Genomic DNA, 15023 nt, shown 5'->3' on the forward strand with positions numbered 1-15023 from the left:
TTACAGTATACTTTTAATCCATATAAAATTTAAGAAAAGTGACATTCAGAGGTAATTTTGCAAGATTCCACATCTATTAAGTGCTGAGATGCAAATACAAATCTAATTACAAAGTCTATGCTTTATAATTATGTAAAATTTATGGAAGTTGAGACTGATTTGGAAGAGACAGCAAAAAGCAGAAAAAATATGGGAAGTGGTTAAAGTAAGAAAAACAAAGATTACCTTCACTGTTTACAAGTAGCACAAGAAAGGAACTTTCCCTTAAAGCATGACTCAAGCCAGTACACCAAATCTGACTATAGAACCAAGCAAGTTCTAGACTACCTTTCAGGGGATTTTTTAAATGTTTTTGTAGACATGTGTTCCCGTTGTAGTTTTGCATGCTCTCCATTTCACAGGGAAGCACTTCTTAACATGCCATTTAAGTTAGTACCTTCTCGGTGTTCCTCAAGGACCTATCCTGGGCCCTCTTTTCATCTCATTCAACAGACATGTTCTCCCCGGGTAAGCTCATCCAGTTGTATGGCATCAGTTACAATTTACTGGTTCATATTAATAACTCCTAAATCTTTATATTTCCAATTCTTTCTCATGACCTCCAGACCTTAAGGAACTTTTCTACTTAGTTGTTCATCATTTAACTCTCTCCTCCAAATTAGCTACTATTCATCCTTCAGATATTTACTCAAACCTTTTCATGGATATTTTCTCTGCACCTACCCTGATATGCATGTGATTATTTGCTTCCATTCTATCTCTCCTACTCGACTGTATGCCCCATTGGACTTATTGTTCAGTAGAATGCAAAATGAACTTTGGAAAAAAAATATTTTTTTTAAGTATTCTCTACACCCAACATGGGGCTTCAACTCACAACCCCGAGATCAGGAGTCACACACTTCTCTGACTGAGCCAGCCAGGTTCTCTGAACTTTGGAAATGGTTTTGTTTTTTTTTTAATTTTTTTTTTCAACGTTTTTTTAATTTATTTTTGGGACAGAGAGAGACAGAGCATGAACGGGGAAGGGTCAGAGAGAGAGGGAGACACAGAATCGGAAACAGGCTCCAGGCTCCGAGCCATCAGCCCAGAGCCTGACGCGGGGCTCGAACTCACGGACCGCGAGATCGTGACCTGGCTGAAGTCGGACGCTTAACCGACTGCGCCACTCAGGCGCCCCGTGGAAATGGTTTTGAAAGATACAGAACACACAAGCAGGAGAAATGTGGGAAGGAACCATCCCTAAGATAAGATCAATAAAAGTATATTTAAGAAAAGATCATTTTTAGGGATGCCTGGCTGGCTCAGTCAATAGAATATGTGACCCTTGATCTTGGGGTTATAAATTCAAATCTCATGGCAGGTGTCGAGATTACTTAAAAATAAAATCTTTTTTTTTTTTTTAAAGATAATTTTTACTAAGTGAGCACCACACTAAAATCTAAGTTTCCTTTAAAAGTACTGTTTTTGGAGGGCACCCGGTGGATGGCTCAGTCAAGTTAAGCGTCTGACTCTTGGTTTTGGCTCAGGTCACGATCTCACAGTTTGGGAGTTCGAGCCCTGCATCGGGCTCTGCACTGGCAGTGAGGAGACTGCTTGGAATTCTCTGCCTCTCTCTCTCAAAACTAAACAAACATTTTTTTTTTTTTTTTTTTTTAAGTACTGTGTTTTTGTTTCTTGGGAGGTATGTAGGCCAAAGACACCATCACTTCCTATCAACTCCTAATCTACCCTAATCTCAAATCTATCCTAATCTCAAATCCCTAGTCATAACCATTTCTAAAGATAAACCAGTCATTTGCCATTGTCTTACTAAGAGCAAGTAAATGCTTGGTAAGGAAAGTACAAATATTTGTTTGTTGTTGTTAAAAATAAAAACAAACCACCAAAGTTTACTTTCAAGCACTCATTCCCCACATCACAAAGCCCAACCCCACTATCTCTTCACTGCCACTAACTTCCAAACATACCTCTCACGCTGTCACCAGTTTTTTTCGACAAGCTTTCACCAGTATCAAAGCTTTATGGGGGCAAGGGAATGGGAAGGATTAAAGTGGATTTGCTGGCCCTTTTCTCCTGACTTGGGTTATTAGATATGAAATAGTGGATGAAATGTGACTAGGGAATAAAAACAAATGAAAAACCTGAAAATTTTGGACAAATATGAAAATGTCATTGTATTGTTTTCCATCTTCCCAGACTTTGCTCTCAATGCCACTTCATGTCACTATCTAGCAGATAGCAGATGCTAGGGACAGCTCTACCTAACTTGGGTCCTAAGTAACACTTAATCTTTGCCTCTGTGTGACATCTGAGGACACTTACCTGTTTAGTTCTAAGGGAGTGTTTAGAGGGTAGGGAAGTGGCATTATTTTAAGACTTTAAGTCTGTTCCACATCTATTACCCGTTCTGAAAAGAAGCTCCATTTCACAAAGGCTAAGGGGCAAAACCCAGAACTTCCCAAGTCAGTAAGTTTAGAATGTCCATTTCTGGGAGCTTTGCCCTGCCCAAACTGCTTCCTAGGTAGAGGCAAACGGTACTTCTCTTCTTTCTCAGCGATGTATTGGCCTACACCCAGAATCATTTTTATTTAGCTCTTTAACATGAAAACTTCTGTTTAACCTGTCCTCTTGGGCATTTTATAAACTATGTTCTGTCCAAGAGCTGCCACTAGTGTACAGCTAAAAGCATAGCATGGGCATCAAGCCTTCAAATAAGGTATACCACATCTCTAAGCAGTGCCATCTCTAAGCAGTAGCTAAGCAGTAGCTTAATAGCAATTTCAAAGTATGGGTAAAACCTCATTGTCAATAGTATAATAGTTTTCTTGATACAACCAATGCTGTGCCCAGACCATGATGGATGCCCATGTAGAACATAAAAAATGGTCCTTTTTTTTTTTTTTTTTTTTTAAAGGATTTTATTTTTAAGTAATCTCTACACCTACTGTGGGGGCTTGAACCCACAACTCCAAGATCAAGAGTCCCATGCTCCACAGATTGAGCCAGCCAGGTACCCCCCCAAATGGTTATGTTTTCCTGGTTACTTATTTTCAACGGGGGAGGAGGAAGAAAAGACCTCTCTAAATCTGCCTAACTAAATATAATCCCACTTCGTTAAGACAGGATTCTCAGAAATAACAAAAAATAATTAAAACAACATGCTGTTTTAAAAAGCATGGTTTAGATTCTAGCTCAAAGTCAGAAAAGGACAGAAGGTAGCGTACCGCAAAGACGTCATCAAAGACACTAAGCTTAAGAGAGACTAGGCTCAGGGATATTTATGTCGGTAAGAAGAGAATAGCTTTGTTCTTCAGTTTGCCTATAAAATAATTCTTGTTTAATTCAAGGCTAAGACTTGAGACTACCATATAGAAATGGACTATTTCTTCACTGATCAAGGGAACTTAAAAAGAAAGAATTTGTGGGTATGAAGAACATTAAAGTTAGACTTGAAAAGTAAATGCTACAAGAGAATAATCATTGTATTAAGCTGGATTCAATCCAAGGACCTATGAATCTCCACTACATAGAGAAATCTAGACCCCAAGATTTCCTCTGCCATAAAATAATTTGGTACACTAAATAGATAACTGGATATATACATTTACCACAAATGTGGTAATCAAAAAACTTTATGTGGCTGGCAATTAAAAGAAAAGAAAGAACAATTTCAATGGTATAGGCCTCTTGGTTATTCCAGTCATTGAGTATACACTCTGGAGCGAGCCAGAGATGGTAGACTTGAACAGCCGTTCACTTATCTGGTTTCCAATCCCATGTGCTTCTCATAGTGTAAGTACTTAGCCAGGATTAGGGTAACTCTAGTTACAAATACACTTCATCAATACAGTCCGTAAACACAAGCCAGGTTTTACATGAGACCTCAACAAAAAAATAATGGTTTGTTTCAATGATGGAAAAAAAACTGTGTTGAATTTATGAAACCAGTATGTCAATCTCCCAACATGGTGTCATACTAAGTGATTTTACGAGTATTTTCTGACCAAGTACTTCATACCCAGACTTTAGAACCTGATCCTTGTAAGAGATGGGAAAGGATAGGACAGATATCAGACATAAACAAAAATTAAAAATTTTCTCAACCTCTTTCTGAAATTGTTATAAGCAATCAGCTTGTTTGATTTCAAGTCTCCACATTCTCAATCGAAGCACATATGTATAAGCAAAATGAAAAATGCCTTATGGCATATTTTATCTCAAACAGACACTCTACCAGATGTTTAGGAATCTGCATACTGACGGATTTAAGATCTAGTCTAATATGCTGTATATAAATGTGTAGTCACATCGTATGATGACTTCTTCCCCACATTTGCCATTTTTTCTCTTCCTATTCAGTGGTATATGTATTTTAAATACTCCAAGACCTAAAAGGATCCATCTAAAGTAGAGATTAATGTAAATTCAGAAAGCATAGGTAATACATGTGCTAGTACTCAAAACCACATTTTAAATTTTATTGTATGGGAATTTAAGGTCACATAATTATAATTCTGGCCAAAATATGGCATTCCATAATGTTCTGAACTGAATTTGCAGCATATTCAAATATGTGTTCATCTCTGAAAGCAACTGTAGCACTCTAATTATTCTTCCTCAGAGACTTAAAATCCCAGCAGGGAAATACCTTATACACAAAAACATTTAATTCTCTTCTTGATTTCAAATAAGTAGTATGCAGTATAAAGAAAAAAAAAAAAAAAAGGAAATAACTTAGAGGAGACTTCTATTTATGTGAGGTGATGCTTGGTCTTCTAAAAACAACATGTTTAAAATCAGTGTGTCCAGAAACATGCTCAGGAATAAGGTCTTAATTGGATAGCTGCATTATTTTGGGGTACCATGAATTTCCAGAAAATTAGGGACACCTATCGTCTAATTAATAAGCACAGAAATACATTCAGAAACAGATTAGAAAATAAACTGGAGCACTTAGTTGGCAAGCATCTGACTCTTAATTTCGGCTCTAGTCATGATCTCACGGGTTGCTATCAAGCCTTGAGTTGGGCTACAAGATGGGCTTGGAGCCTGCTTCAGATTGTCTCTCTCCCTTTGCCCCTCCCCAGCTTATGCTCTTTCTCAAAGGAAGGAAAGGGAGGGGGGAGAGGAAGAAGGAAGGAATGAAGGAAATAAACTGCTTTTATATTAGCAATAAGTTTAGATTATCTAAACCTGTCTTCTGCTCCCTTCTAATTTATGTTTTTAAAAATATCACAAATAGTCAAATGCCAAATCTAGTCTTAAGAATTTTGCTCAAATTTGCCTTAAAAATTCTGGAATAATTTAAAATTGAATCAGTAACAATGATACGGATGTTCTCACTTAAAATCTATAACTATGAGAAACTCAGTAATTAGTTCTCCTAATTAAGGGGGTAACAAGAACTTAGAGTCATTCTAACTGTATTCCTAACTGATTGAACCTAACACAATGACTGAGAAATGAAAAAGGAGAGTTGGAGGAGAATCTTGAGCATGATGAAAAACACTTGAGAATCATATATCTAAAGTGTAGTGCATAGCTCCATCTGGAAATGGCAAAAAACCAGGGTCAACTTCTACAATGACAGTGGCTTTTAACAAGAGGTACGATAAAATCATCTGTTAAAGTTAAAAAAAAAAAAAAGTACATGTTTGGGGTTCCCAGCCCTAAAGGTTTTACTTCAGCAGGGGACTTTTACTTTTTTAGTCACTCTAAAGTGACTCTGATATGCACCTCCAGTTGAGAAGCTTCCACACTAAAAGACTCTTCAGCCTGAATGTTAATTTCTCTAACCTCGTATTATTTTGCTTGGTGTATGATGAGTACATACACCTCCTTTCTACTCTACTCTCTGTACCTTTCACTAAGCTTTGATTCAGATACAGGCGTAAGTGCTTTACTTCTGAAGAAACATATCTAACAGGAAATATCAACTCTGAGTTGAGTGAGTTAGGTACCAGTTTACAAAAAACTTGTAATGGAAAGAACCCATTACTAAACAAAAACAGAGGCCAAGAGAAAACATACAGATGGCCAACAGGTACATGAAAAGATCTTCAATGTCACTAATCATCAGGGAAATGCAAATCAAAACCATATTAAATCATGACCTCACACCTGTTAGAATAGCTATTATTAAAAAGGCAGGGGCTCCTGGGTGGCTCAGTCAGTTAAGCATCTCACTTCAGCTCAGGTCCTGATCTCACGGTTTGTGAGTCTGAGACTTGCATCAGGCTCTCTGCTGTCTGCACAGAGCCTGCTTTGGATCCTCTGCCTCCCTCTCTCTCTGCCTCTCTCAAACAAACAAACAACAACAACAAAAATTGTAAAAAACCAAACCAAACCAAACCATGGGGCGTCTGTGTGGTTCAGTCAGTTGAGCACTGACTCTTGATTTCAGCTCAGGTCATAATCTCGCAGTTCATGAGTTTGAGCCCTGGGTCAGTTGACACTCTTAGCGCAGAGCCTACTTGGGATTCTTTCTCTTCCTTTCTCTCTGCCCCTCCCCTGCTCTCATTCTCAGCCTCTCTCAAAATAAATAAACTTAAAAAAAAAATTTAAAAAAAGGCAAGAAATAACAAGTGTTGGTGTTATAGAAAACAAAATCACTAATTTGAAAAGATACATGTATCCCCATGTTCACTGCAGCATTATTTACAATCACCAAGACATGGAAACAACCTAATGTCCATCAATGGATGATTAAAGAAAATGCGGTATATGTATATGTAAATAAAATGGAGTATCTTTCATTCATAAAAAAGAATGAAATCTTACTATCTGCAGCTACATGGAGGGACCTTGAGAGCACTATGCTAAGTGAAATAAGTCAGAAAAATACAGGGGTGCCTGGATGGCTCAGTCAGTTGAGTGTCTGACTCTTGATCTCAGCTTAGCTCATGAACTCACGGTTTGTGGGATCGAGTCCCAAGTTGGGCTCTGCAGTGACAGTGCAGAGCCAGCATGGGATTCTCTCTCCCCCTCTCTCTCTGTTCCTCCCCTGCTTGTGTGTGCTCATTCTCTCTCTCTCTCTCTGGCTCTCAAAATAAATAAGTTAAAAAAAAAAAAGATAAATACTGTATGATTTCACTTATATGTGGAATCTAAACAAACACTCAAACTCATAGATACAGAGAATAGACTGATGGTTGCCTGAGGTAAGGGGTGAGGAGAGGGTGAAAAGGAGTTGAAATGAATAAGCTATGGAGATATAATTAATGTATGGCATGGTGACCATAGCTAGTAATACTGTACTGCAGGGGTGCCTGGGTGGCTCAGTCAGTTAAGCCTCTGATTTCGGTTCAGGTCATGATCTCACAATTCATGGTTTTGAGCCCTGCATCTGGCTCTGTGCTGATAGCTCAGAGCCTGGAGCCTGCTTTAGATTATGTGTCTCCCTCTCTCTCTCTCTCTCAAAAATAAACACACAAAAAAATTAATAAAATAATACTGTATTGCATATGTAAAAGTAGTAGCATATATCTTGAAAGTTCTCATTGCAAGAAAAAATTTTGTAAATATATGTAGTTATGGATGTTAACTTTAACTAGACTTACTGTGGTGATCATTTTGCATCATATACAAATACTGAATATGTCATACACGTGAAACTAATAATGTTACATCATTTATAGCTTAAACTAAAAAGACCAAGAAAAAATTTAATGACCAGGTCTGGCTCATCTAAACACAATCTAGTATTGGCTACTATGGCTAAAATCCAATAATCTAAAATTTAAAAATACTCCATTGGGGCGCCTGGGTGGCGCAGTCGGTTAAGCGTCCGACTTCAGCCAGGTCACGATCTCGCGGTCCGTGAGTTCGAGCCCCGCGTCAGGCTCTGGGCTGATGCCTCGGAGCCTGGAGCCTGTTTCCGATTCTGTGTCTCCCTCTCTCTCTGCCCCTCCCCCGTTCATGCTCTGTCTCTCTCTGTCCCAAAAATAAATAAAAAAACGTTGAAAAAAAAAATAAAAAAAAAAATACTCCATTAGTGTATTTTTCAGGCACAAATTATACTCTCCCAATGGACAACATTTCAGGTTAAAAACTGACCTCTACCAAAAATCTAGGAACTGCCTTTTTATTTCCTGCAGCTAGTGACAAGTCTACAAAAAGAAGTATCTTAATCCTTATTCTTCTCCTGCCTGTTCAGACTACCTATAGTTCTAATTCCTTCAAAAGGCTGAAATCTGCACTTCTTATGGATTAAAAGAAGGAAAAAAACTTTCTAAACTAAAGCAATGTTACATTCATTTCAATCCTGAAAAAATGGTTCAGAAGGCCTGAGTATATATTAAAACAAAACAAAACAAAAACACAACTCTGATTTTAATGGGAAACAGCTAAGAGCCATGGTTCTACAACCTGAGATCAGCCCTGTACCAAAAGGAGTTCAACAAATGCTTCTAAACTAATCAAACAGTGTAACTCCAAACTTCAATAGCTCCAAATGCTCTTAATCAATCTCTCCTCAAGCCTTCCTAGAAATCAGGAGTTAGAATACAAGCGATCATCAACTCATTCCTTTCTAAAACCACCAGGGAGTTAATTCTTTAAAGTCACTAAAGATATCCTTGCATCTTAATTTCACAATGACCTTGCACCTCATACCTAGTAGCAGTATCAGCAATAGTTAACATTTATTGAGTAGTTACTCTATGCTAGGCACTGTGCTGATTGCTTTTGTGCTTTATCTGACCTCATCTTCACAATAAGATCAGTACTATTATTCACTTCTATATTACAGAGGAGAAAAGCTTGGAAAAGTTAAATATTTTAAATACCTCTACTGCTCTCAAAGTCCCAAACCCTTAGGTATTCCTTCCAATTTGCTCCTCACTATTAAGAGGGGGAAGGTGCTCTACAACAGCAGAGATCAACAGACCTACAACAGATCTCAAATTTAGTATCATAGTCAAAGAAAGAGCTAATGTTGAAATACAAATTGCTGGGCCTCAACCCCAGGGTTTTTGATTTGGGAGATTGGAATGGGCTCTGATATTTGCATTTCTAACAAGTTGCCGGCTGCTCTGCAGCTGCTGGTACAGGGGACTACTGCTTTAGAAAGTAAAAGGAAGCAATCCCCTCTCACCTAAGCTATCACTTTCTCATGTGAAAACACTTCTCTACAGAGTACTTCTAACAAGAGAGACACTTAGGATTTAAAAAAACCTCCAAGGTCTGAAAGCTGAAATACTTCTTTTTTTCCCCCCACTTCACAAAGGTTCTAATATCACCAATGACATTAAGGCAGTAGATATCCAGAAAAAGGAAAATTAAGAACAGAATGATTGTAAATTCTGCTCAAGAGCCTCTTACCATCCACATTTTACTTCTTCTGCCTAAAAGTATTTCCTTTGGGTATCCTAGGGCAAGAGAAACGCCAAAAGAAAAAGGAGGTGGACTGTTTTATAATACTAAAAAATCGAGGACAGCTTCTAAAAATGTAATAGAATTTTGCCCTATAAACAGAAAATCTCTAAATGCTATAAATTTCTTCTCTTTTTTGTCATACTATCCTCCATCTCAAAAGAGCTATTCCCCTTACCCAAGACTAACCCAAAGTCTATCCTTTCTTAGGGAGCTTCAACATTGATTATGTCAATGTCATCTAGGATGAATGACTTCAGGCATAGGATTTGTTAAAAATGTCTCCTCAGCCAGCCAGGGAAGCTTCTTACTTGGGTGGGTGCTGTCAACCATGACTAAACTGTACCAAGAGAAATATATTTTAAAACATTAATATGGCCTGGCACCTTCCTGATGTTAATCCTTCCAGGCCCATCCCAATGGCACAACTGGGAAATTAACTGAAGAGAAAAGCAATCTTCCCTTTGCTCTCTACTTTCAGATGCTCCTCTTCTACAGCTTTGCCATGCACAGCCTCATTCTATACATATACACAGAGATAGAACATGCGCGCACACACACAAATAACTCTCGGCAGGAACCAAAAATCAAAGCCTAACCCCACGGTTTTGAAGTGAGCAAGTCCAATTTCCTTCTTTGTAGCCCTTGACACATGCTGGCTGGGAGCCGTCTGGATTTTTTTCTGCCTTGTTCCTGCACCAGAAGGCTCTGCACTGCAGGTCAGGGGATGATAAGGAAATGAACAGTGTAATTTCCAAGGCCTCTGAACACGGCCCTGTCAGCAGCTCTGGAGGCGGGTTACTCAAGCATGGCTTGAAGAGTGAAAACCACAGAGAGGAGGGCTCAGACAGCCAGCAGTGGCAGGATCTCAGCTGTGTATGTTACTGCCACCTCCAGCCTGAAAGCCCAAGCCCTGCTGCCTCCCTGGATGAGCTCTGCTGGTAAAAGCTCTTATACCCAAATGGCAAAAATACAAGTTCACACTAGGGGAGGAAGATTAAGAACTAGGACTTAGATTTTCCATGCACTCTTGTGTAGAAACAAAAAGCATTTAGTGCTCTTCCAGCATACACAAGATCGCGCGTGCTGGCAAACCCACAATAACATTTATCCAAAAAACCCAATCCCACATCAGGGATATGGCCAGAAAGGAACTCAATTTATATGAAATAATGAAATTCAACAGGCTACTTCAAGATCTTTTGAAGCCAATTTTTGGTCCCCCTCCTTCTCCAACCCCTACTATAAACACCAGGGGCTTTAGAACACATCACCAGCATGAAAATTCCCCAACCTAGGCTTGGAACTTCTGAGCACAGTGCTCAAAATCTTAGCCAATATGTTTATCTATTTATACTGGGCTTCCTATACAGGTGGAATGTTATTGTATTTCAGCCCATTATTGCCTAGGGCATACTGAGACATATTTTAACTTAAATCATGTTTTTTTCTTTTTCTAACATTTACGGAATGCTTCCTACGAATTCAGTATTTATTTCAGGGCTTCCTACTGAATGCTAATCACTGTTCAAAGTGTTTTATATGAATTCAGTAGTTTAATCTCACAACAACCCTATGAACTATTGTTTTCCTCATTTTGCAGAAGAAAAAAATGGAGGTAGAACAGTTAAGTAACTTGATTAAGAACACTCAGTTAATAAGTGGCAGAGCTGGGATACACACCAGGTAGTCTGGCTCCAGAGTTTATGTGAAATTTAAATTTAGAAAGAAGGCTGGTGTCTTAAGTCAAAAGTGGTGTCCAATACCCCCCTTATAAAGAAAATTCACAATGGTTCTCAAATGTTTAAGTATGTAACAATTATCTGGAGAGACCCTAAAACTTACTTAGCAGAACTGGGGTTGGGTCCACGAATCTGCATTTTTGACACTCAGGTGATGTGATACACATGGTTTTATGGGCCATATATTTAAGAACTCTACTGTAGATGGTAAACTGTAAGGTTCAAAGAGCAGGAATCTTCTGTTTATTCACTATATGTACCCAGCAACAAGCACAATACCTGGAATCTAAAATGCACTCAAAGTGTCAACTATTCTTCAATTAAAAATCTTTTAAATAAATAAAAATAAAATGCACTCGATTAATGTACCAAATGAATAATGGTATCCAACAGTATATCATGTCTTTTCAAAACAGTTAATATCTACAATACATTTAAGGTCTCCCTATTAGTGATAGGTCCAAGAAGCACCAGGTTTTTTTTCTTTCTCACAATTGCAAATAATGAGGGAGCTGGCAATGCCTCAATGAGTACAATGGAAATTTGAATGCAATATTCCAGAACATAACACACACACACACACACAACCAAGCTCAAAGTAGCAGCTTAAAAGTAACTTTCCCTCTTTATATAGAATAGGATAGGTTCAACACCAGCTGAAATAGTTCTCTGCAAACATTATCATACCAAAGAAACTCACACTCAAGGATCCTTTGTTTACTGAGCCTCTACAATGTTAAAATCAGTAGAAAAAACAATGAAAACAATTTCAAGAGTATCTGGAAATTTACACCCAATGTTTCTAAGGTAGTCTTTAGAGTGGGCAAACAGAGCAGCCCTCCTGACAGTTGAAAACTTTTAACAAACCCCTGAGTAACAATATGCCATAAGAACCTGGGCACCAAAAACCTGGTCTCTAGGCCTGGCTTTGTCACTGACTACCTGTGAGAGCCTAGGCATGTCATATGACCTCCCTGGTCTTAGGTTCTTCCATAAAATGAGGAGACTGGACAAGATAATTTCCCTGTGGGCCCTCCTTGAATTACAACACCCAGATGGAAAACAGAGCTACTGAAGAAAAAATAAATTAAGCTCAGGCTTTGTTGCATCTCTGTCCCACATAAATATCAACTTGTTTTTAATTTTTTCCATGAAGAAAAATGCTGGAGGGCATTTGGCTTCAGGAGGAAAGGCTGACTGCTATGCCATCAATAGCTGAGATTGAACAGCTAGTTGAAGGAGGAAGGCGTTAAGAGAGAAAGCCTTGGATCAGAAGGAATAAAAGAGACCTGACCTTGGTTGGGCAATGAGAGATTGCAACAGGAGAGAACTGAGCTGGAAGGCATAAACTAGGGCAGGAAAAACAAAACCAAGGGCAAAGGAAGATGCTCTTAGAACACAGGATGCGATAGCAAGCATGATCAGAGGGGGAAAGAGCAAAGAGCACACACTTAATGGTTTTTTTGGGTTTTTTTTGTAACCTAAACTAATGAGAGTGGGGGGAGAGTGGTAATACATGTAACATTCTGAGAGTAGCAGAAGCTGAGACCCCAAACAAGGGGAAAGCACAGTGCAGACTGTTCCTACCTTGCAAGATCAAAAACAGCAGCCAAAGAGCCCAGGGGAGCTTCTGGTTGCAAACCTATAGATCCCCTAGCCATTAGAGCCTACTGGTTACTTCATATGATTTGAAAAAAATAAGGAGTCTCACCTTAAATTCCTGGTTTAAGCCCAGACTCTTTCACAAGAGTCTGTACTGCAGGACAGACTCAGCACAGATACATCACTGCCTTCTGTGGTTTATAAATTCTTTTCTTCTTGCCTGTCAGACTGGCAATGCAAGCACTAAGCTCTAAGCTTGGAACATTCAGGCAGGCACGCTTCCTCCTCCCTACCTCCCCTTCCATCCCTAACTTAACAATCTATCAATCAAACCAAAGGCAAGGGAACAGGCAAGAGCTGAAAGGCTCTTGTTTATTCCTCAACATTCCCTCCCCCATCTCTTCAGCTGGCAGGAAGTAGGAGCAGCAGTATTCAATAACAATTTAGGGCAGCAGCAGTCGCTAAGAGCCATTTCTGGTCTCTCCTAGAACTCTGGGAAACATCACAGAAAGCCCTGCCAGAGAAAGGTGTGGTGGAGCTGAAGTGGGATGCCATGAAGGGAAATCCACATCCTTGGCTGACAGGTAATTCCCTCAGCCATAGCCTGAAATACCTACCTAGATGAGAAAGAAGGTCTTGAGGCAGATAATTTGAATACTCAAAGCTCCCTCATTAGCCAATGGGAGACATGTGACAATTCTATCCTATACCACAAACTCTATTTGTCTTCTGACACCAGTCAAGACACTTCCCAAATTTTGAGTTTTCTTTCTTCATGATAGTTCCCAGTTCAGAATATATAATTCCTAGATTATGTCAAAACATCTGTTTTGCTGTTTTAGTTCTGTTGGTTGTCCCCACATAGAAGGAACATTCCAAACCAATGAAGCCACAGGCAAGCCCGTATCTCAGACAGAAAATCTTAAAAGAAGTTTTCACAGATTCAACTTATAAGCTATAGGAGTAATCATCAAACAATGAGCCCCTATTATGCCCTAAACCCTGGAGTCCTTGTTTCTCAAAAGCTTTTCTGCTTTAAGACTCCTAGCCTTCTTTCCCCTTCAGTCTTTCCCTCCTCCCATTCCAGAAACACTCTCTCTCTGCACAGTGTTTTTATCTCCTAGCAACTTCCAAACATTTATTTAAATAATTATTTCAACAATCAAAAGGCTTTGGAAAGGCACCCCCCAGAACCAAACTGTTCAGAAGGGTTGAAGAACAGGGAAAGGAATTGAGAAACCAGGGTTTGGCTTACAGTAACATCAAACTGCACAGCAACTTTCTGCTTCTAAAAGTACTTCCCAGCAATTTTATCTTTCTTCCAAAAACCGAACCACAGTCTCTCTCCCTTTTCTCTCTCATTCCATTGCCCCATTTTCAGTCTCCTTGGGAGACAAGCCTTATATAGCACAGTTATATTATTAAAGGGCAAACCTCTCCGGCACCAAGGTGTTTTCTTAGCTGAATACATTGCATCTTTCAGCCCAATTATAATGTGAAGGGCAGCCACCCAACCGGTCTCTGGACATCTAAGAGAAAATAAGTTCCATTTGCTACTCTGTTGGAGACTACCATGGACATTTAGACTTAAAACTAACATGAAGCTCAGCATCATTAATCCTTTTACCTGTAGAGGACTACTGGGCCTACATGATTGTGACATGACTCAAAAGTTCTAAACCGAAAGGAAAATGAAGACCATTCTCAGAAGTGGCCACTTTTCAGCACAGGAAGAGCAATGATTATGAACATGGATATATGGCAAGAGTTTACTGCAGCCAGATGTAGGGAACAGTCTAATGGGCCTGGAACAGAAGCAAGAACTCCTGGTGCTCCTAGGCCTCTTTAAAACAGTATTATCCATCTGCCCCCCAGAGAAAATGGTAAATCACAGCCCGCACAGGACGAGCCATGCCAGTAGCCAGCTGGAACTTGACGCTTCTGAGGTGGACTATAGCATCTGTCACCTAAAAACAGGCAGCTTCTCTGGCAGCTGCCTCTGGTGAAATGGAATGAACCATTGTGTTATTAGTGGAAGAAAATTCACAGCCTTGTTACTAGGGAAGCCCAGATGTTGCTAAGAGCTACAGATGTGCCAGAGGCAAAGACCAAAATACCTAAGGCAAAGAAAGCAAAAGCTACCACTGGAATCCAGGCACTGAGAGGACAACACCACACAAACATACACATCCAGCCTCTATTTATTAACACTTACATATGGAAATAGGTATTCCCTGTTGCAGCTGATGTAATTACAGAGAAACCAATTTATGCCGCATCTGCTGGGATCAGCTGAAAGCACAG

The 15023-nt window shown here is 39.3% G+C and overlaps 1 protein-coding gene across 3 annotated transcripts in view; it reads right to left on the reverse strand.

Moving 5' to 3' along the window:
- ZNF609 (zinc finger protein 609) overlaps window positions 1-15023 on the reverse strand; it is a 210248-nt gene that overhangs the window by 166726 nt on the left and 28499 nt on the right. The gene's annotated exons all lie outside the window — the stretch shown is intronic.

The sequence above is a fragment of the Panthera onca genome, chromosome B3 (assembly GCF_046562875.1).
Source record: "Panthera onca isolate mPanOnc1 chromosome B3, mPanOnc1 haplotype 2, whole genome shotgun sequence".
Classification (NCBI taxonomy): Eukaryota; Metazoa; Chordata; class Mammalia; order Carnivora; family Felidae; genus Panthera; species Panthera onca.